The sequence below is a fragment of the Perca fluviatilis genome, chromosome 14 (genome assembly GCF_010015445.1).
Source record: "Perca fluviatilis chromosome 14, GENO_Pfluv_1.0, whole genome shotgun sequence".
Taxonomy (NCBI): domain Eukaryota; kingdom Metazoa; phylum Chordata; class Actinopteri; order Perciformes; family Percidae; genus Perca; species Perca fluviatilis.
The window spans coordinates 2,524,678-2,548,059 of record NC_053125.1 but is presented as its reverse complement, the minus strand read 5'-3'; the positions used below and the strand labels follow the sequence as shown (position 1 = coordinate 2,548,059).

The 23,382-nt window shown below is 41.5% G+C and overlaps 1 protein-coding gene across 10 annotated transcripts in view; it reads left to right on the top strand.

Annotated features, from left to right (window-relative positions):
- camk2d1 (calcium/calmodulin-dependent protein kinase (CaM kinase) II delta 1) overlaps positions 1–23,382 on the top strand; it is a 119,417-nt gene that overhangs the window by 25,424 nt on the left and 70,611 nt on the right. The gene's annotated exons all lie outside the window — the stretch shown is intronic.

Below are 23,382 nucleotides of genomic sequence, written 5' to 3'. Positions count from 1 at the left end.
TATGTGATGCTGCCATGACCGTGCTGACAAACCAGCTCTGGTTTGTCATTAAAACCTTCAAGTCCAGCGTAGCACCAGAGCTTGAATCTAACCATGGCAGGTGCTGCTAGAGTATCATCCTTGTCAAATGTTATATATATATATATATATACACACACACACACACACACACACACACACACACACACACACACACACACACACACAAATAAAATGTCCTCCCCATTTTAAGGTCAACATTCAGGTTGATAATTTTCAAAGCGGCCCTTATGTTTCTCAAAAAAATGATGTAATCTTATCCCGTTTTTATCTCGGAATGTTTTAGAGAGGAAGAGAAGAAGAAAACCGCAAGGTTGATGGAATGATAAACACTCCGCATAAACATAATCCGAAAATAGAGATCTAATGTAGAAAAGGAAATCCAGGAAAAGAAAATGTCGTCCTATAAAGTCTGCGATCCAATTCGAGAGGGTTCCAAATCTTTATTGGCCTCTTGTGTTAAGGACATGGGCACTCAGATACTACGCTTCAGTCGAAACAAGGTCTCCTTTTGAAAGGACTGAACATAAAGTAGATATAGAAGCACAATGTAGACAGGGGAAAGAGGAATTAAGATGTTCATATGGAGAGAAGTTTAGGGCGCGTTGAGACCAAAGAAAGCAATCCAGGGATTTCCTGCAGGGTTGGGCAGTGTTGTCACTTAATGGCCCATCTGTGTGATGATGTCCTGTATGAACCAGTCTTTCACTGATTTGAAGCCTGAAAATATTGTAAACAAATTAATAACCTACCTAATTACACTGGTCGGACTGTTCAGCTCTGTTCCAGACTGATTACTCCGGTTCAGGCTGGTTTCGCCGTCTTTTCTCCTTGATGGAGACAGACGCTGTGTGCACGGTGGGCTCGATGGTGTTTTAAGCCTCCGTCGCCTTCCAGGCAGCTAACCCTCACCTTAACCCTAACAGAACTTCTTTGACATAACCATTGTCGCGCTGCCTGGAAGGCAACGTTGAGGGGGGGCTAAAAACTGTGTGTGACAGAGGGAAAAGAAATTCAGCTGAATGAACGTGTTTTTAAATGGCGTTTAAAAAAAATAAAATAAAATAACGCAATGTGCGGTGCACCGCCACACATTAGTCTGTGTGGGAAACACTGGCTAGTACTGATTTTGTTTATGCCATACATACTTATTCCATATGTAAACTTATTTATAAAGTGCTTTTTACACACAAGTCACAAAGTGCTTTACAGGGGTACACAAACAACACAATATATGAGACACAATACACAATCCGTATTACACGATAATACTGAAGGTGCAGACCAGGTGCATACCAGTCAACGAAATGCCTGTCTAAACGGGTGTGTCTTCATCTGATTTATTATTTATTAATTTATTTTATTTATTTTTTAAGAATCCAGAGAAACAGCAGAGCGTAAGGGAGGAGGCAGAGCGCTCCATAGTTCAGATGCTACGGACTCAAAAGCTCCATCACGTAGGGCCCTAAACCGGGGGGCTTGGACAGACAGAGAGTTCAACACCCTTGACCTAGGAGACCGAACTGACCTAGGAGACCGAACTGACCTAGGAGACCGAACTGACCTAGGAGACCGAACTGACCTAGGAGACCGAACTGACCTAGGAGACCGAACTGACCTAGGAGACCGAACTGACCTAGGAGACCGAACTGACGGATACACGTGTGTGTGTGTGTGTGTGTGTGTGTGTGTGTGTGTGTGTGTGTGTGTGTGTGTGTCTCTGTGTGTGTGTGTGTGTGTGTGTGTGTGTGTGTGTGTGTGTGTGTGTGTGTGTGTGTGTGTGTGTGTCCGTGCGATGCTCTGTTGGTAAGAGTAACTGTTTTTAAACTGAATCCTATATGTTACAGTGAAGAGACTTAAGCCCAGGTGTAATGTGAGACTCTGTTTGGTGCTGCAGCATTCTGGATTGACTGAAGCCCATCCAGGGACCCATTTCAGAACGCAGGTTTAGTGAAAACTATGAGTTTAACCCTGAGATGAGGGAAACCGGGAGGTTAATCAGACCTGAGAGAGAGAGAGGGAACTCCAGCCTGTTTCAGAGAGTCAGTTACTATGGTAACTGAGCCTGTGAACCTAACCTGGTCAGAAGCAGGTTTGCTTCAAGAAAGTCTCCTCGCTCTGACACAGTGCTCTTTCATTTCCTCATTCATTCAGTCCGTATCAGGCGCATTTTAGCGCAGTTTATCTGCATGAATAAATAACTGTTGGTTTATTAACCATGTTAGGCAGACTATAAAACGTTTCTTTCTCAAAACTTGGCATTTCCTTTTGAGGAGCTCGTTGATGAAGAAGCTGTATTACTTTGCAGGGATTTAAACATAGGTCGGGAGATGATATTGAGGCTCCAACTATAGATGTATTTTCATTTCCAGATACTAGCCTACCTGTTTGAGCCGTATGGTTTGTCTTCCCTGTCTATCAGTTATGTAGCCTCCATAACCTTATGCGCCTATATCACTATATACTAACACACCGTGGGGTATGCTCTTACATATCCACGATGCTTTTTTTGCAAACTGCAGTTTTCTTTACAACATTGGTGATGCGGAGCATATTAGTAAAGCCGCTGTGTAGCAAAGCGCCGTCAGAAGAGTGACTCGCTTTGAAACGTGTTCCCTGGACGCAAACCAGTAAGAGCCATTAAAAAGGAGTCCCACAGGATTGCAGGTGAATGTTGTAAACCTTTTGAAATAAGTTTATTAATTATAATTCTGTTATTGATGGTGCTGCAACCTCAGGATGGGATTAGTAGGCCTAGGACTTTTTCACCCGCAGGATTGCACCTAAATGAAATAGATTAGCCTATAGGTTCAATACCATTTCATCAGTAATATTATACTTATGATTAAATATGAAATTAATACACTATATTGGAGTTTACTCTTGCAGCAATTTTCTCTCACGCTAATTCTCTTTTGCAGCAGCCACGGTGTTGCTTTTTTAACGAAATGCATGTTCAAACTGGCTGTATGTGCGCATGAGTATTTCCGCCGACCAGTCTTTGTGGTTGTTACCATGGTGAATCGTATCATTCATGCTGCCTTTTTATAGCGGTGGTGCACACGCTACACTCTGAGTGAACCTACTCTGAGTTGATTGAACCAACTCGAATCGGCTGTTCTGGAACCGAAAACTCAGTTTCCCATCTCAGGGTAAATCAACTCTGATCAGGAGAAGACTCAGTTTGTTAAACTTCCTTCCTGAAACGGGCCCCTGAGCAGAGACCTACTGAGTGAGGAGAAAAGACCGTTACAGTAGTCAATGCGAGATGAGATGAAGGCATGTGTAAGCATCTCAAGTTGGGCAGTAGAAACTACCAATCTCAGTTTACTAATATTCTGAAGTGGAAAAAACAAGATCTGTTCAGCTGCTTAATGGGTGTTGAATGGCAAGGATTGATCAAATATCCCCCCTAAATTACGCTGGTTGGTTACATGACAGCGTGACGTTGGGTTGAGTATCTCCAAAAATTTAATCTGTCTCAATTTTATTACAGTATTGAAGAAAAAACAAAACAGAAATGGAATATTCAGAACCCCAAAATTAAAAAAAATTCTACCCAACAAACCAATATCCGAATAGTAGAATAGTCTGATTCAGCCCTGACTATTATGAGTCATATGATCTTTAAATTCTTTTGTTATATACATAGCTCTTGCTTTTTAGCATCACTGTAAACGGTGCTTGAATATAGTTTCATTTACCCTACATTTTATACTAATACTTGTATGTCATGTTACACTATTTCTTGTGATTAGATTTCCATCAGATTTGAGCCCGGGAATATTCCCGACAGCTGCAGTGAATTAAGGCTGTGGCACACTGCTGTCGCCATTAAACACCTCCACTTGAGGATGAGTCACTTCTATAAATTGACTCGATGAGCTACAGGAGAGCAACGCTTACGCATCGGTGTCCATGTTCTCCTATGTGTCGTGTTTCTGTGTGCATGATTTTAACGGGTATGTGTGTCACAGCTTTGATTGTCCCCTTTGTTTTTATTTTCTAAATTTGAGTCCAAGTTGCTGCTAATCAAATGCAAATTGCTGCCACCGGTGACACCCTGACACAAATGATACAAATGAAGAGCTATAGACCTTTTTTTCACAGCAGACATGTTGACATGTCATACTAGGAAAAGCACAGGTGTATTCTAAACCATTACTGATGGCTGCATTCCACTTAGGAGAGGCCCTGGTATTAAACCATTACTGATGGCTGCATTCCACTTAGGAGAGGCCCTGGTATTAAACCATTACTGATGGCTGCATTCCACTTAGGAGAGGCCCTGGTATTAAACCATTACTGATGGCTGCATTCCACTTAGGAGAGGCCCTGGTATTGTGCTTTGCCTAGCTGTCACTCTGACAGTACACAAGTATGATGAGTTTTGTTCTGAAATAAAACTTCCACTATTTAAAATGCTGCTTTCAAATAGTCTGCTGGAACCAAATTAAAGCAACAAGCTTTTTAAACAAACCATCATGCATACTAATCAAACATCCTTTTATAAAAATAAAAATAAAAATTCTGATCACCTCAATACCTGCTTATACTATGATCAAATGGTATGTTAAAAGGAAGTTGCAGTTACAACGTTGGTTTTAATTTCATGGTTTTGACCTACCATCTATCGGTAATACATTCTTTGCTAACAGCTAGTTGACCTACTGAAACTGGTCCAGAGTGTAGGCGCTACATCTCATGTTGTAACATTACAGTACATCCCTTGTTATTGGTCAGCTTCAGCTCTACCCATAGACTGAAACAATAGTGGACGTAGCATCTGCGACTTCACCCATGACGTTTTTTAAGGTCCGCCAACCTTAAGTGATCCTTAAGGTTGCACTGCACAGAACTCTGAGGAGCAGCTTTCACTACAAATTAAAAGTTGTTGCTAGCTTTGGGGCTAACCCCCCCCCCATAATTAATCAGCAGATGGAAAGCATGACACAGAAACTTGGTGAATAAATACTAGAACTTCTTGAGATCCAAACAAACGCTCACGTACTTTGTTCACGTAAGACCTAACTTGTAATAAAGCAAAATTGCCCTTAATACTTTTCATTGGCCACTGTCACCTCTTCAATCTGTACTAGGTGTTAGGCATTGACTGCAATGGTGTGGGTCTCTTAAATGTCTTTATTTTGGTGATTTTAAAATGGTCCAACTCCACCGGTAATAGATTGACCAAATAGCTGTAAATTATTGTATCCTATCATGCAGACCAAGCTGTCATCATATATGACGTAAAGATATGGAGTTATGATAAAATGATATGTTGATCCTCTGCACGCAGGATGTTTTAGGACAAGTGTAAGCAGGACTCGGGCCAAATCCCACAGTGGATTTGTGTTTTTGTGTGCATATTTCAGGGTTTTCTAATCCCTGTCTCGTGCTGCCGTCAACTGCATCGCAGCCAGCGACTCAGACACCTCCTCCATGCTCTCAACCACTCTGGATTATGCACTCTCCTGCCTTTTGTTTTCTCACAGTCCTACATCTGTCAAAAAGCCCTCCAGGGCTAGACTGGCTTTGGACAAATGACAGCTGGGAGTTGTACTCTGTCAGTCAGTGTTTAGATCACATTGCAAACACTTCTATCATTAAAGTTCCTGTACAGGGCTTCAGAGTTTTCCATTCATTTGTAGTGGGTAAGGCAGATGGACATTGCCACTACGTTGGCCAGGTCCCAGGTATATTTTGCATGAGGGATAGAATTTCAGATATGTATATTAATGCAAAAATAATGTAAATCTTGGGGTTGTTTTTCAGTCTGCTGAGTGCTCTGGTTAAACATACCAGCAAGGTCCCAGTACAGCTAGCCCGACCTCCCTGCACATATATTCCTGACTCATTGTTTTTCATGACCACAATTACAAAACATAGAAAGCTTGTCCTTACACATACACACTTTCCCTCAGGCTGATAAAGTGATCACTTTCCACTTTAATCCCATAGACTGAATCTGATTAGAGTGCTTTAATGTAAGTTTGGCATCAGTCCATGTCTCCTGCTGTGTGTGTTCTCTGCAGCCTGTGGCAAACATGAACACACACTTGGAGGAAAGAGCCTTGACTTCCTTGACTCTGTTTGTCTCTGTGAAAGCTTAACTTTAATACATTTGTTAAGAAAATGTACAAACATGGCAGTGGTTTATTTAAAACCGCCCCAAATCCCGACAGGTGTTTTGTTTGCATTATGTAGAAAACTGTATGATAGATGTACAATTACAGTTTGTGTCTCTACATACCCAGTAATGACCTGTAAGCCTTGGACAATTTAAGGAAGGTTAGACTAAATGGAACTTTGTAACAGAGTCCCCCATTGTGTGCATCAGTGAGTGCAAGCCAACAAGTTGACTCATTAAACAAACGGTGTTCTCGCCGTTGGTGACACATGCACCGGAGCTGATCCATATGTGCCTGGGGTTTGACAGACCGGTCATGTGCTGCACTGTGTGTTCCCTGCATGCCCAACCATGAGACCGAAACTGTGTGCAAACCCTAACTGACTGAAGGGCTTTTGTTGGACAACACGGGTAGGAACTGCCACCATGAGGTTAAAAAGAGCGCATTTGTTATACATGTAAATGGAAAAAGAGTGTTAACGCCTGTACAGCTCTATTAGAGGGGGACTTCTTGTTCTTTCCTTTTGGTGGCAACCTTAAATTCTTATATCCTGTATGAATGCATTTGATAATTAGTAAAAAAGAAAATTAAAAAAAATCCATATTTCGCCTGAAATGAACTTCAATTGATCATTAAAATAGGTGCATTTTTTCTGTCGATCTAGTCATCAATTGATTAACTCAATTTCACCATCATTGTGACAATAAAACTATAGTCAATTGTTGCTCTCGCTGTTTTACTGTGGCATCGTCAGCCTCCCACTGATTGTCTCTGGTGTCGGTGTGTTCAGACCAAAGAGAGCCCTGCTTTAAACGCATGTAGAAATTTCTCCCATCTAGCGTTGAGATCATATATCGCAATCAACTCTCTCGCACCACGCAGTTCAAAGTACGTATTACAGCTACGGTAGCCTTCACGCTTCAAAAAGCCGGTCTCTTGCTCTTTTCAATCTCCTTTTTCTTTTTCTGGGCGAAGAAGAAGACTCCTGTTCCTGAAACTTGGATTTTGAATACGTCTGGTCCTCCACGTTTCCTTCTTCAAACTTGCCGTGGCCGGGAAGCTACGATACCCGTTAGCAGCATTAGCAGCACCTGTGAGTTTATCATGTGACAGAAAACGCAAAAGGCAGAGCAGTATGTCCTGTTTGTCCCTTACCGGCTAACGTATTTCAAGATGGAGCATGAATATGGAGCATCTACCCCAGTTCATGTGAATGCAAATGTAAAATTTCAATTTGGAATGGATGGTGGTGGTAAATATTCATAAAAAGGACAAGTTTGTGAATGGGCAACAAAGATTTTGATGATAAACGACTAAACCCGATACACACTGGACCTTTTTTAAAAACCCCAGGGCTGTGTTAATGTGGGCATGTTGCTACAGGTACTAAAATAAGATGAAATAAAAACCAGGAAGACTTTTTGAGTTTGAGTAACTCATTCATAAATTTAAGGATTAATCAAATGTCAGAACACTGCTCAGGAGTTTGTGGCAGAAATCCACTGTACGGCGTGAAGTGTGACTGTATTTCACAGCGAGCCGTTACCAGTCTGCACCTGCCCTTGTCGGAAAAACAACACAGACGCTAGGTTTACTTGAAACTCGCCTCGCCACCTTCATTCTGAATTTAAAATGATTTGTAAAATACCCTTTTCCCATCTGGTGGTTGTTTTTGTCATTTACAAGCAATTTACTGGTAAATAAGTTATTGTTATTACATTTGTAATAAATCATTTAATTTTGACCATATGGCCTTAGCAATAAACAAGCCGTCCTTAGATGTCGTTTTGGCTCTTTTTCCAGACTGATCTCATGAAGTGGCGTATGTATGACACGCCAATTCGTATACCCTTTTGGCGTGTTATCAAGACTCAGAATCGCTTTTTAGCGTGTTTATCAACGCAATTAGCCCACCATTGACCTACATTACGAGTGAATTTTCGCCGTAGTATAAAGTAGGGCTGAACGATTTTTGAAATGATTTTTTTTTTTTTTCATAAATATTGCGATTCGATATGCGATTATTTTTGAAGCTCTGTCTTCTGTATTGTTCAACAAAAACTAGCAATAAATCATTGTATAGTATGAATAACAAGATTGGATACATTAATCAAACTGTTCTTTCCTGGATGCCAGGCCTGTATGTGATGATGAAATTAATTAGGTGATGCATGAATTTATATGAATGACATCTTTTATTGAACTACTTCAATCCCAGTAGTATATTGAGCACTGACCAAGCCTGGTGTAAACATTCATATGAAAGTCAGAAACAAATCACACTAAAGTGCAGATTGCAGAAATATAAAAACAAATGTGGCTTTACCACACTTGGTAGTATTTAGATTATTTAATTATTATTTACATAGACATATGTAAACATGTGGATTGCACTTTTTAAACTGTCTTTGAACTTAACTAGACAGTTAAATAAGTAAAATATATACATTGGTGTATTTTCTTTTACAGCGCACACAGAGGAGCTGCCTCCAGCCCCTCCCTCCCATCATGAAGTTGCGTGCCGTGGTCATGACGGCGTCAATGACGCTGCACTTGCTCAGAGCGGCTATCGTTACGTTAGTAGTAGCATGCTGGTCTTGCCCTGGGATTAACTGTACTAATAAAACCGTTGAAACACCGCGGCCACGCTGCTGTGACAGCTCCCCGAACGTCTGTTATCAGAGTCTGGTTGTTACCCCTCTCCGCGGCAGTCTCCTCCGCTCCATATCTTTATAATGGAGCTAACTGGAGCTAACCGCTAATCAGAGCTAATCGTTGCTAACAGAGCCTTCAGTTCTGCGTGCCTGTATTCATTAACTGCAAGAATGGACTGGAGACCGAATAAAACCCTTACAAGTTTTAAACTACAACTCAATTGTTTGAATGACAGAAATCAGCTCAATGTACGGCGTAGCGTTAGCGTGCTAAGTTGATTCTTTCTCTGCGAAGTGCAAACTGATTTCTTCTTGAGTCACGTGACCAAATCGCAGCCTTTGCGATTAGGAAATCGTGTTTTAACATATGGCGATATTATCGCAAATGCAATTAATCCTTCAGCCCTAGTATAAAGGGAGGTTGGTTGGGGTGGCAGATGGGTAAAACACAGGACTTTCACCCAAGAGAGCCGGGATCGCCTCATCTTTTTTTGTTACTAAAGCCTTTCCCAGTGTTCTTTTCCTAAACCCAACCTTTTTTTTTTCTTTTTTTTTGTGTCTGACGTTCTCGCGATAACACGCAATGTGGCGACGCCACGTGATGGGTATGTTTACATCTGCTGTATACAGCGTAGACAAACACGTGGATAGCTCAAAATGCGTACAGATAACACGCCACTTGGCTTTCGGAAAGTGGCATACGTTTACGCAAAGTCATGATGTCATGTTGCTTTTTCTATTTTAAATCTTTCTAAAAGTATCTGTTTTAAAAGTGTTGTTTTAGCACCAGTATTGGAAATAAAACCCCAAACGATACCCAACCCTACTGACAACTGTCACCTACATTTTCAAACTCTTTTTGTGATGTGATGTGACCACCATATTTGTTTTGGAGTGTATCACACTAAGGACATATGGTCAAATATGAATAATTTATTAAAATGTATTTAGTTTCTGTAAGACCTGTGTTGAAAATGTTTCCATGCTGTTGCCACTGCTTGCTTGACTCGTTGCCAGACTCAGTTCTGCACTTTGGGGCCAGAAGAGGAACCTTTTTGAATTCTCCTCTTGTCGGTTTTATCTCGGAGCCAGGGCACTTGCTCTTTTCCAGACCCAGATTAGAGGAAGGACGGGGGATTTAAAGGTTGACCCTTTTCAGTAAGCACTCGGCCTGAGAGGAAGGAGAGCCCCTGCTATTTTTATGCTCCACTATAATCACAACAAACTGCAAACAGCCTGGCAATGAATTGACTTTCTCATGCAGATGTGTTGATGTTCAACACGAAAAGGTTTATTTAATAAGCCATGCAACGTCAAACTTTAGTTTTTCAACAAACTGGTCAGCTAAAAATAGGCCAAGTTTTCATATCGTGTTGTCTTTTCCTGGTTTTAAAGGCTGCATTACAGTAAAGTGATGTCATTTTCTGACTTTACCAGACTGTTGTAACTGTTCTATTATTTACCTTTACCCACCTAGTCATTATATCCACATTATTGGTGATTATTTATAAAAAATCTCATTGTGTAAATATTTTGTGAAAGCACCAATGGTCAACACTACAATATAGTTGTTGTATCAATATTGAGGTATTTGGTCAAAAATATCGTAATATTTGATTTTCTCCATATCGCCCAGCTCTAATCTCCCAGCATCAGTAACCATGCCATTGTTCAGTGTTGTCGCTGCTCTTTGTCAACACAAAGGTGGCAAAGGTAACCAGAGAAAAGTGTGTGGCTTGGGGTATTTCATAAATCTTGTCTTTTAACCAAATAAATATGGAAGTTAAAATGACAAATGCCTTTTTAACCCTTTCAGACTGATCTCATGAAGTGGCGTATGTATGACACGCCAATTCGTATGCCGTTTTTGCATGTCATCAAAACATAGAATCACTTTTTAGCGTGTTTATCAGCGCCGTTCAGCCGCCATTGACCTACATTACGTGTTAATTTTTGCCGTAGCGAGTAGAAATGAAAGGACGTAAGTCCGTGGATGGGTAAAACACAGGACTTTCACCCAGGAGAGCCGGGATTGCTTCCCGCGTGTGGTGTTTTAAAAAAATAAAAAATAATAATAATTCTAAATCTCTTTCCTAAACCCAACAATTTGTTTTCCTAAGCGTGTGACATTGGGCACAGTCATGTTTTTTTTGTTTTTTTGTGTTACAAAGCCTTTCCCAATGTTCTTTCTTTTATTTATTTTTTACGCGTGTGATGTTCTCGTGCTAGTACGGCATGTTCTCGTGCTAGTACGGCATGTTCTCGCGATAATATGCGTGGGTATGTTTACATCTGCTGTATACAGCGTAGACGTACACGTGGATAGCTCAAAATGCGTACAGATAACACGCCACTTGGCTTTAGGAAAGTGTCGTGTAGGTTTATGCATAGTCATGCTGCCGTGTTGCTTTTAGATCACACCCATGGCCATATAATGCATGTATTTATCAATATAGGCCAAACGCTTAACAATAAATAAGTATAATTATATTTTTATACTAAAATTTGATTTCTACCTGTAAAACAAAAAAAATCCTGAATGCTTACGTAAGCTAATACCAACCAATTTCAAAACCTATAGTGTTTTGACCTCGACAACCCAATTGCATTTTACCGCAAACTTGCGACTAGTTAACTTTCTAAAGCAGGCGCAATCGCTTGTTTGCTAAGAGTCGGGTCGGGACTCCAACATTAACACACTGACAACATTGTATTCAGAATATAAAATATTTTTATAGGACTTTTTAATGTGCGATTGTGTAAAGGTGTTCACGAGATACCAACCTTCTGTGAACTTGTGAATTTCGCCAGTCGTCTCGATGGAGTGTGTGTGTGTGCGTGTGTGTGTGTTGCGAGTGACCGAGACGGAGAGAGCAGGGAAAGGAAATGCAGCTGAACGAATAGGCTGCGTGTTTTAAACGGCGTTGGGGGGGGAAAAAAATAACGAAACGCAATATGTGGCGGCCGGTGTTGATTGTGTGGCGCACCGCCACAAATAAGTCTGTGTGGGAAACACTGTAAACTTGATACTATCATTACTATCGAGGAGCTTCCAAGGCTTGGCTGCTTGTGCATTTCAAACTACAGAGCTAAGCGCTGGCCCGCCAGGCTGAAGGTAAAGGTGGTATGGCCTAACTCTCGTCAATGCCGCGGCGCCACTTTGCTCCGTCTTCGACCAGCTCACTCCTTGGTCCGGGGCTGATCAGCGTCGACACTCGTTGATGGTTCTTTTGTAGACCTTTAAGACGCGGACAAAACATTAACACAACTTGCTGGGGAAAAGGGAATTCTTCCACTCGACACTCAGCAACACGTTCTCCTCCTCTTCTTCCTCTCTCTCTGCTCAACTTCTGCTTTTGTAAGCTCTGTAACACCGGTAAGCCACACCCACCTCAGCCTGCCAGTAGGCAGAACAGCCAATAGGAACGCGACCGCGTTGACCCAGACCGACTTGCTACACGCTGTCATGGCTGCTAACAATGACTCTTGAATGGTGAGTTCAGATCTGCGTGTGCTGCCGGTGCTGCCGTGACAGATGGGAAGTTTCGCTTGCATCTTTCATCCTCCTTGCTGATCTTACACCTACAACAGGTAGGCAAAGCATATGTGGAGCCATTGCTATTCCTCAGTAGCTCCCACAGTCGTTAGCTCTGTTCTGCGCCAAACTCTAAGGCTGCCCACCTTTTTAGGGGTCCAATCAGAAAAGGGTTTGATTTACTGCTCAAATATGACTGTAATAGGAGATACATCACTGAACAGAAGCTAAAGATGCTCCAACTTATGTTTCACTGGGACTTTAAATGTCATAAGCATGTTTTTCATTTAATTTGACACATTGTATAAATACAAATAATGTGTGTTTTATAATACTTTCAATATGCATCTAAAATCTTCCATTCTGCAGTTAGACAAAGTGTCCACCTTAACGTTTGTCCTAACTGGATCTACATTTTGCATTTGTTTTATTAATGTTGTAACCAATGCTTTAAAGGTCCCATGACATGGTGCTCTTTGGATGCTTTTATATAGACCTTAGTGGTCCCCTAATACTGTATCTGAAGTCTCTTTTATATAGACCTTAGTGGTCCCCTAATACTGTATCTGAAGTCTCTTTTATATAGACCTTAGTGGTCCCCTAATACTGTATCTGAAGTCTCTTTTATATAGGCCTTAGTGGTCTCCTAATACTGTATCTGAAGTCTCTTTTATATAGGCCTTAGTGTCCCCTAATACTGTATCTGAAGTCTTCTTTATATAGGCCTTAGTGGTCCCCTAATACTGTATCTGAAGTCTCTTTTATATAGACCTTAGTGGTCCCCTAATACTGTATCTGAAGTCTCTTTTATATAGACCTTAGTGGTCCCCTAATACTGTATCTGAAGTCTCTTTTATATAGGCCTTAGTGGTCTCCTAATACTGTATCTGAAGTCTCTTTTATATAGGCCTTAGTGGTCCCCTAATACTGTATCTGAAGTCTCTTTTATATAGGCCTTAGTGGTCCCCTAATACTGTATCTGAAGTCTCTTTTATATAGACCTTAGTGGTCCCCTAATACTGTATCTGAAGTCTCTTTTATATAGACCTTAGTGGTCCCCTAATACTGTATCTGAAGTCTCTTTCCCGAAATTCAGCCTTGGTGCTGAATTACAGCCACTAGAGCCAGTCCCACAATGAGCTTTCCTTAGGATGTGCCATTTCTGTGTCTGTAGCTATTGAGGAGGAGAGAGGGGGGGCAAGGTGGAGGGTGGGGGGGGGCCTTGACCAACTGCCACTTTGCTCTTTTGAAAGCCATGATGTCTCTCTCTCATGGGTGGGCCAAATTCTCTGGGCAGGGAAAGCAGAGAAAGGGGAGGTAACCTTGCTCCTTATGACCTCATAAGGAGAAGATTCCAGATTGGCCCATCTGAGCTTTCATTTTCTCAAAGGCAGAGCAGGATACCCAGGGCTCAGTTGACACCTATCACCATTTCTAGCCACTGGGGGACCATAGGCAGGCTGGGGGAACGCATATTAATGTTAAAAAAAAAACAGAAACTAAACTGTCTAGACGACTTCCGCTCACTAACACAGAATCATAGGTAGCCTATGAGAGTCAGTCAAGTCAGAGCTCGACTCCTCTGAGCAGAGATTACTGAGATGAGCTGTAAACCACCCAGAGGTGAAAGAAGAGCTGTTAAAACGGTTCGACACCTCCTCTCTGTCTCAGTTAAAGGCAGTACCCACTAAATAAAGGCTGTGTGTCTGCACTCAACAGCTGTTGAGTTGGAAAACACCATTAGACCTTAAGTGTGTGTTTTTTTTTGTTTTTTTTTTGGTCCACACTACAAATTGTAAATTAAAGGTGCCCTGCCACACGTATTTCATTACTTTGTGGTAATGTCTGAAGTTCTACCATGGATTCTGTAACATGTTTTGTGGAAATAAATGCCTTGGTTACCTTGTTTCAAGCCATTCCAGCATGGTATAGAAATCCTACAGGAAGACTCGGCTTGATTTCTGCCAGTGCTCATTAATAATCAACGAGCTAAGCTGCTTGACTCTGATTGGCTAACAGCTAGCCAATGAGAGCCTGGCTATCGGCATCCTTTACCCAGCGCAACTGGGCGAGCTCATGAATAGTAATGAGCTCAGGCAATATGTCAGACTGACCAGGTTTTGTAATTGGACTGATTTCTACTCTTATTTCTGTTCAGTGGCTAGATCTGACAAAGGAGGTAGCAGTTCATTTTCACATTCACCACATAACAAACCCATATGGACCTAACAACATATTTAAAAAAAAAAAAAGACTGAATGTTTAGTTGGGAATGTAAAGCATTTTCCTGGATTTTCACTTATGGTGTTTATAATTTGGTTAACTCTAGATGATTTGTTCCCTTTCTCTCTTTAAACCTACAGTAAGTACATACAAAGTTCTGTTTTTATATCTAAATGGTCAGAGTTAATCAAGCCTCATCTTTTCGCACCAAGCTAAATAAAGATCATTATCTGCATATACAGAGGTGTATAAAAAAATTATGACATTACAGTCTTTGACATTGTATTTAAGGTAAATAATAGTTGTTTAAAGTAAGATTTCTGATGTTCCTGTCGACACAAATTAATTAACTTTATAACGAAGATTCAGAGTCCTATCTTAGTTAATCGCACATTAACATCTCTCCTACCAGCTGGCCCTGTCCTCTTCCTTTTTATGCTCCATCACATAAACAGGCCTAAGTCATAAGCACACGTGTTGGAACTGTAATCTGACTCTTAGTATTACAACCCTGTTTGAAAACAGAAAATAGGGGCAGCAAGCTTCGACGCATTCAAGAAATCCAGATCTAGTTCAGTTCTGTGAGGAGGAACTTGATAATGATAGTCTCTGCAATTCTCAGTCATCATTTAAACGAAGCCGCCTTTTTTATCTGTAGCATATCTGCTCCGCTTCACTTTATCAAAATTGAGAGGTGACTGTCAGGGATTTTTCTGGCTCAGAATGAGCCTTTGGGGTGGGGGGGACTATGCACGGCAGTAAAGGCTGTTTTATACTTCTGTGTCAACTCCACGCCGGAGCTACGCCGTCGCTCCTACGTCGCTCCTACGGCATCGTGACCCTTTCGGAGCTCTGCGTCGGGGTTGCTTTGCATCGCGGTGCATTTCACCTCCATAACGCTAGGGGGTGATAAGTCTGAGGTTGCTTGAGAGTTGTGTCTGCCAGCCAGTTTGTTATGTTAGCAAGCAAACTTTAACTGCCCAGAAAGTACTGCTTGCTGGCGAAGTGCTAATTTGGAAACGTTGCTGACATATAGACACTTTACAACGGATAACCCCGTCATTGGAACCAAAATATGTCTGAGTTTATTTGCAAAGCCTGCGTCATTGAACTAGCATGTTGCTACTCCCCACAGTAGGCTGCTTGAAACACCCAGGACTATCAACACACAGGACCACTTGACCAATCACAGTCCTTGCGGTCTGCGTCGCTTCGACGCAAAGTTACACATTTTTGGAGGTGCATGTCGAGCTACGGCGGAGGCCTCGGAGGGGGGTTCGCGGTGACGCAGAGGGGTCTTTGCAGTTACCTGTTATTTCTGACAATTTGATAAACAAATGTATATTTTGATTGAGTAAATAAAGCCCCAATTAACAAAAAAGGTTAAAAAAATAAATATATATAAATAAATAAATCACCGGGAGAGTCCGGTACAGCCTGACTCTAGAGCTGAATTTGACTGAAGGATTTGAAGTGCTATTTTTCTCTCTCAATTCTTATCATTTTGGTGCTGGTGATTTTCCTTTTTGGGGCTAGCTAAAACCTCTTTTGGGGGTGCCAAAAAATCCTCCATGCAGGAAAACCCCTGACTGTGGTGTCAGAAGGCTGGACTGTCAGATGGGGCATAATGATGGATGTCCCCCTGACCGCTCATGGCGGCGTGTGAATGTGTGGCTGGCGCTGACAGTAGACAGCGCGCTGACAGCAGTTTTCCTCGGGGCTGCCACCTGCCCGGCCACGCGCCGACTCGTCATTTCCCCTCCCACCACAGCTTGACTGGCCTGGTGCAACGTGGGGGGGGGGCATACAGTGGGCCTGCTCCATGAGGGAAATCTGTGCTGTGCAATAACATTGTTCAATATTGCTATGATGATATGAGTTGCGGTAAATAAACAAATTTCAAGGAGTGCATATTAGCTCTGCATATTATGTCAATCTGGATGTCTTTAAATTTAGAACTGGATTATAATTGAATATTTTTAAATATAACTAGGCTAAATTAGGGCTGAATGATTTTGGAAAAAAAAAAAATGTAAATGGAATTTTTCTGCCAGATGTTGCAGTTATGATTTAGAATTATTATTTTAGTATAGCTGAAGTTCAATATTCACTGTGTAACAAATACATGCATACATGTCATGGAGTATTATAACATGGGACAACATTAAAGCTGCTCTATATTGTTATGCAAGGATGAGAACATAGATATGAACTGCCACCAATAAGTGTTTTTTTTTATTTATTTTTTTTAAATAAGCATGGAACATTTAACAGTCAAACCCTTATCACAAAAGCTACAGTTATAGTGTCTTCCCAACAATGGTAGGGTAGGTATGGATCATAAAGTTTCTATATTTGTTTAAATGAAACTACGATATACAGGAAATTACTTAATGACTGTGAGTGTATATTGTATTGTTTTTATTTCTTGTTCCCCCCCCCCCTGCGTCCTCTGATACCAGCTGACCGTATTGATCTTTCATAGCGCAATCCCAAAGCAAAAGCTCTCTGTCTTGCCTGTGACTCATACAGTCCTACGCCGTGTGTGCGCTGCAGGCGTAGCCAGTTAAAACCTTCATTTCACGGCTCATATGCTCGCTAACGGTCCGCATACGTTACACGTTCAATGTAGCCAAAGTCGCGCAACCTTGGCCCCATTTTCAACTGTTAACTGTTGTAAAAAGGATGTGCGCTAAACCGCAATTGTGCTAGTGATCACACAGTTAAGTTTTTTTTTTTTTTTTTTGACCGTATTTGATTTGAAAATGATTAATTGTTCAGCTTCAGGCTAAATTATGTTTGTAGAGCAGTAACAGCAAATTCACTATACAAACTCCTTAATATCTCACTGGAAACGATCTAAAAAACCAAAACAATGGATGGTAAACACGGACTTGATGACATTTTACCGCAAACCGCTAATTAGCTTATAATGCTAGTCACCCTGGCACAAATAAAGTAAAAAAGAAATCTATTTTTATACCACCACCAAGGCTCAAAATAGCACCCCACTTCCACGGTAGCATAACGAGGATCCCTACATGTAAACCGAAGCATTGAGAACTTTAAGTGTACAGACAGTTTATTAAAAAGAGAGATTATAAAGACAGTACCGTTCACGTATACATCTTGGGTAAACGATCACGAACAGTCAAACGCCGTGTAACCAGTAACATAGCTCAAGCACGGCGTTCGTGTTTGGCTGGGTCATTTTTAAAGTTAAAACTATTTCCCATCAGACGTGACATGACAAAAGCATTTTGTTTTCTCATGCTGGTAGGCCAAGAATAGCTAATGTTAGCCATCATATTTGTTTAAAAAGAAATCCCATTCGGATAGTATTGATTTTTTTACTATTCAAATTATTTTCGACTTTCGGAATTCGTTCCAACAGCCCTAATGTCTTCACTAATAGTTTTTTGATATCTTTAGTCTTAGCCAAGCATACATGGCAGGGAAATGTCAAAGATCAGGCTTGATTAGATGTCTCCCACACAAAGCAGTATAGTTGCCATTCCGATAAAGCTTGCTGCTGCTTTTTAAATGTGGTGTTTTAAGACTTGACTCGTAGTTTTTCTAAATATTTGACCTGTTTAATTGCTTTACTTTTCCTGCCCTTTTACCATAATGTGGACATAGCTGTGTGATAGCTGTCGTCAGAGTTTAGCGTGTGGGTTGGACTTTTTGGTGTGGTCTCTGAGCTGGTGCAGTGGCTCTGGCTGGAATATCCTCTGTGGCTTAAAGTGGGTCAGAGAGATTGGGCTACAAATGGACATCGTTGCTGTATGCGTGAGGAAGTGTGTATGCGTGAGAGTGCATTTATTGCTGTACAGCAGGATTTGGCTGGGGAAGCCCAGACTTATATGGTGAAGCAGAATGTGATCTGAATTCTAAGCAGGACAGACAGACACTGGGGATGGACAGGAGCTCTGGGTTGATAAAGACCTAGACAGTAATTGGACAGACGGGTGACTACAGTTTTTGTTAATTGTGCATTACATATGCCTACGTCTGGCTAGTCCACACAGCATTCTGGGATAGGAGAAAAACATGTTCTGGTTTATTGGCATTTCTTTAAATAGGAAATGTATTGTGATGTAGCATCTCATTTTTGAGGGGGTCTTTAAACCAATCACAGTTGTCTTGGGCGGCACTAAGCACCGGCCGCAGCAACGGTGCCTCTGCATAGGGATGCAGCGGTTAACCGATTTCACTATTAAACACGCTTTAAAACTAGGGATGCAAATTCTTGGCCAAAACCGAAACACCGAAAGAAATTATGCCAATTATTAGTACCATTGCATTTATGGCTATGACTGTGTACTAACTTTACTAAAATCAAGGCATTGCAATTGTATAAATTAATAAAGTTTAAAAAAATATCTAGCAGAAATATGGCAACAATCTGATAGTCACATACAGTATATAGTAGCCTAAGAACAGAATAGCTTACCTATTATTGTTGTTATTATTTGAGGCACTTTCTTGCAGGATTTCACTGAACATATCAGACAACGAGGGTGCATGCCCCTCATCTGGTGAGAGAGACGAGTCTTTTTTTCTGCGCTCTGATCTCCTCCTGCGCTGGGCGCTGCCTCGTGCGCGCTCCGTCTCCACGCGGGTTCTCCGCATCCATCGCGGCCTGGATCATTTCTCGTGCGCCCTGCTTTATTTCCGCATCCAAGTAATGGTCTTTATAACGCTGATCAAGTACAGTCGCGATGAAGTTCAGAGGATCCGAATAGATCTCACTGAAACGTGAGAATATTCGGTGCATCCCTATTTAAAACCTCACGGTTAATTAATCGTAAAGGCTCCGCTACATCGAGTGTTAACTGACTGCACGTTATGTGAAGCAGTGTGTCCAGTTCTTATTAGACCTCCTTACCAACATAAACGTTTGCGTGCACGCACGCGCTACACAGGTGAATCAAATCTGATGCCGGTCACCACAAGTATTGACTGTCAGACGTTAACGTTGTTGTTAAAGGAACACGCCGACTTATTGGGTCTTTGTCTTATTCACCGTGTCCCCCAGAGATAAATAAGTCCATACATACCCTTCTCATCTCCGTGCGTGTCGTAACTCTGTCTGACACCCCCACCGCTAGCCTAGCTTAGCCCAGATCCTGGAGGTAACCGGCTCCATCTAGCCTAGCTTAGCCCAGATCCTGGAGGTAACCGGCTCCATCTAGCCTACTGCTCCCAATAAGTGACAAAATAACGCCAACATGTTCCTATTTCCATGTTGTGATTTGTATAGTCACAGCGTGTACTAATAACAAGGTCACATGAGACACAGCCATCTTCTAACCATATACATACTGGGAACTATATTCTCAGAAGGCAAAGCACTGCTACTCCTGCTATTTGGGCGGAGTGATTTGCTTGCAGCACCCGAGAAGCCCAGCAAAAAAAGAGAATGAAAAAGAAAAAATGAATATAATTTGGAGGATGTTTCCTGAATCGACTGGAGTTTAGAACGCCAACTCAAAGAAAAAGGAAGGTGACTGACATCCGACCGAAAATGAGGGACATCTGGCGGAACCTCCGCGGGCCCGGGAACTATTCCATAAATGAAATGTCGTCGATATCGACTAGCTATATATTCCTTTATTGCTCTCTGGTTTTGTGCAGAGTTAAGGGGTAAATCTGGCATGTGTGATTTTAACATATTTAGCATGAAAGCTCTCTCATGTAGAGAGCCTTAATGTATTCATTAAGGCTCTCTACACGTGATCAGTGGGATTGGATATGCTCACAGAAAAAGTGGAGCGCCAAGCAAGTTTAACAAAGGTCTATGTCACCAACGTTAGCCATTTAGCAGGAAAATACATTTTTAAAAGGAAGTGAACAAGTGAGGTAACCTGAAAGCAACCTGCTTTCAGGTTACCTCACTTGTTCACTTCGTTTGATTCACATTTAAAGATTATGACAAACGAGGTCAAAGTTGAAACTGCTTGTACTTTGTATGCTTTACATCACCCAAGATAAGGCTTCAAACCGGTTTCTTCCAGCGTCCCTTTGGAATTCAGACACTGTTAGGTGATCGGACGAGTAGTACATTTGAAGCATACTTAGATTTGTAGCACTGCTGCAAGGTTTGCCATCTTTGCTTTCCCAAAAAATAGGACACAAAGCTATCCCGCCACTGACCATGTGATGAGTCGTGAAAGCACATTTTGCATATCTTTTGTTGAACTTGGTCATGGTGCGTGACCCTTGTGTTGTGGCTGCTTGAGCCAGGTCATAACTAGGCCTGTAACAATTATTACATAATTGTCCAATTGTCAATCTTTTTACATAATTGCAGTTTCTTTGTTTAACCGCAATTAATTGCGATCATTAGCTAAGGTCTTAAGGCGTACGACTGGTAATTGTTGATTGCGTTTAGATATGCCAAATTGTAATTATAGAAGTGATTATTGGTCGGACTATATATTTTTAACATTATTTCAATTGGCACTTGACCCTACACACGTTCATAGCAACACAATAACAGGAGGGGGGGGGTACAGTTGGAAACAATGTTTTATGATAATAAAGAGGCGTTGTTTACTTCATAGACTGTATTTGTGTTATTACATTATCTGAGTCACATAACAGTGATATAACCAAAAGATGTATCCTGGAATTCATTCAAAACTTTAATTTGTTAAAAAAAAAAAAAAAATTTAATTAGACTCGGAGAGTTGTATTGTTAATCGCAATTATTTCTCAGATACTTGATTGTACAGCAAAATTTGGTATTGTTACAGATCTCGTCATAACACACAAGACATTACCAGGCAGGGGTGGGCGATATGGCTTATAATATGTCAATATTTTTAGGCTGAATTTAAGCATTACACATTCAAATAGACTGTGCATGAGAAATGAAATCTGAATGGTGCAGAGGAAGATTGACAGCTCTACCAGTGAGCACATCTTGACTCCTTCTCTCCCACTCTTCATCAGCGTACACACAGGCAGCACACACACACACACACACACACACACACACACACACACACACACACACACACACACACACACACAAAGAATCCTCGATAGCTACAGATAATGGCATTTTGACAGGGCCCTCATATTACAGTGCCGCCAATTACACCCACACCTGAGAGTCTCCAGTGCAACTGCTGCTCCACCAGTTCATCTAGCCATGATAATGATTGCTAATGATCATTGTCAGCTCAAGCAGCAGAATAGGACTGTGAAACAGACCCACTACCCTCCCTGGGGCTACACAATGAAGATGGGCACATTGCCAGTGAAAGGTGTGTGTGTGTGTGTGTGTGTTTTTTACACACACACACACACACACACACACACACACACACACACACACACACACACACACACACACACACACACACACACACACACATAATAGTAATTGAACCTGCAGGAACTGGATGTGGACCCAGTTAGTACTGTGCAGGCAGGTCATTTGATCAGTCGGCTGCTTTGGAAATAGCTGCTGTCCTCAATTTTATGGTCCTGATGGCGACGTTCTGGAGCTCATGTGGGTTTTGTAAATGGGCCAGCTCCAGTGCGAATCACACCAAGGACTTATTTTCTGATTTATGATTGAGAAACATTAAGGCGTTGAAAGGAGCATCAGGCTACGTCTTTTTTTCTTTTAGTGCCTTGGTGAATTGGAGTGGTCTATGGGAAGAGACCGTGCTCTAGCATTAAATAATTTTTGCCTGATGTTTGAGGGCTTAGACCAAATATTGTACTGTGGTGGAATTTCCGGAAACACCATGTTGTGGTATGATGAGACTAAGGGAAAGCTTACATGACATCAGTTTGTTCGTAGGTCACATGTCAGGGGCCGAGAATATTTGGCCAGTCTCTAACGACCAAACCAGCCACATGATAAGGGAATGTTTTCTCTCAGGGCTGTCTCCTTTTGGTGGTGGCTGACGGGGGTTAGTTTTTCTTCAGTTTCAACTCTCTGTCCCCGTTTTTGGTCTGGAGTGGAGAGGTATCAGGGCAGGGGGAAGGGAGAGCGTGAGTCCCATGTAATCAGGAGGAAACCTCAGGCTTCTGGCCCCCCCAGTCTGCTACGTCTTCCATGAGTTCACCTGGAACTCCCAGAGAACCAGCGTGTTGAGTCTGTTTCTCTCTGTCACGTAGTACCGGGCTGGTTAAAGTTAACTTTTAACAGGTGTAGGCCTGGGCAATATATATTGATTATATTGATATATCGTTGTCGAGGTATGAATAATACAATACTCTAACAAGAGCAATTAAATATTCAACAGTCTTTTGAGAAACTTTGTCTCCATTAATTTTGCAATCTCAAAGCCTCTTTATTTGAATAGCAAATCAGCTGCATTGGAGATGGCCCCAGTGACTCCTCTTTTATGTCTGAGCTGCTCAGATTTGTACTCCTTTGTTTCCGGTTAATAATTACTTACTCCTGTCAACCTTTCCCTGAGAGATGCTGCTGTAACTTTGAGGTTTTGTAACGCAGAGAAAAGTTTTAATAGCAGGGTAATCGGTGCCAGTGAAAGACATTTGATTAGATTTAGTCTGATACATGCATAGGGACATGTTGTAGTCCTTGTTGATTTAAGTGTTGAGTTTACATAACTGTGTATGCTATAGAGGAGAAATGGGAACTCCCTCCAATGACCTGAGGTATTCCTGAGAGACCCCAGCTGGAGAGCTATCTAATTTAGAGCTATAATCTCTGAAAAACTCAAACACAGTTATTGTTTGATAACAACAATGATATTTGAATGGTTTCTGTATGCATCGTTGTCCTTATGATGACCTTTGACTTGCTGTTTTT